This window comes from Suncus etruscus, chromosome 7, assembly GCF_024139225.1.
Source record: "Suncus etruscus isolate mSunEtr1 chromosome 7, mSunEtr1.pri.cur, whole genome shotgun sequence".
Lineage (NCBI taxonomy): Eukaryota > Metazoa > Chordata > Mammalia > Eulipotyphla > Soricidae > Suncus > Suncus etruscus.
In genome coordinates, this window is record NC_064854.1 from 35804667 (window position 1) to 35805670 (window position 1004).

Below are 1004 nucleotides of genomic sequence, written 5' to 3' on the forward strand. Positions count from 1 at the left end.
AAGATGATTATCTTTCATTCCAACCATGCAATTTGACCTCAGTACTACAGATTACTCCTTGAATCTGATAGGAGTGGATCCTGACTTCTTTTTGTATGGCTCAAAACCCAAAGATTAATACAATAAACTATCCCCAAATTTGGTTTCAAAATAAATGTGTGTGTGTGTGTGTGTGTGTGTGTGTTTTCCCCAAAATGCACCATAGCTCAAGAAGAATTACGTGTGCCTGAAATTCAAGACTCTGCCTCAAGGACAAGAGTGACAGTCCAGAAACAGAAACCATCTAAAGGAGATATATTTATTTGTAAGTAATAACTCCTGGCACCTTTTCCTTATCCTCCTCAGGTAATCATATATTTTAGTTTAAGGTTCTCTGATGTCTTACTGTTGGATTTTTTTAGTATGTATAAACTTACTGCAAAATAGGAATCAAATTAGAGTTAATATTTGTAATTATTAAAATTCTAGAATATTTAAACACATATCTCATTGAACAGGGGTCTATTTTTATATACGATCATAAATTTAGTTATTTTGAAGAGGAATGAGTTGACATTCTACCCTGCTGTGTTATAAATTTTCTTTTTTTTTTGTCCCCCCATTCACAATACAGAACAGGCAAAGGGCCTGGGTTGAGGTGTATATGGGGTGCATTTACTGAACCTCCTCTTTTTATACAGTCAGTGTAAAGAACACAGCCTGTGGTAAGCATTGGGAGACCTTATATTTTCTTTTCTTTCTTTTTTGATTTTATATATATAAATATATATATATATCCTTCACCAGTGCAACATTCCCATGACCAATATCCCAAGTGTCCTTCCTCCCTACCCCACACCAGCCTGTACTCTAGATAGGCTTTCTACTTCCCTCATTCAGTCACATTTTGTTATGATAGTTCTCAGTGTAATTATTTCTGTGACTGCACCAAACAATCCCTGTGGTGAGCTTCATGTCAGGAGCTGGACCCTCCAGTCCTCCTCTATTTTGTCTCTGAGAATCAT

At 36.1% G+C, this 1004-nt stretch overlaps 1 non-coding gene across 1 annotated transcript; it reads right to left on the reverse strand.

The window, feature by feature from the left end:
- Positions 1–588: 588 nt before the first annotated feature.
- Positions 589–721, reverse strand: LOC126014685 (small nucleolar RNA SNORA51). Its single transcript, XR_007497687.1, has one exon. It is a non-coding gene; the product is annotated as a small nucleolar RNA SNORA51 (small nucleolar RNA).
- Between the last annotated feature and the right edge of the window lie 283 nt (positions 722–1004).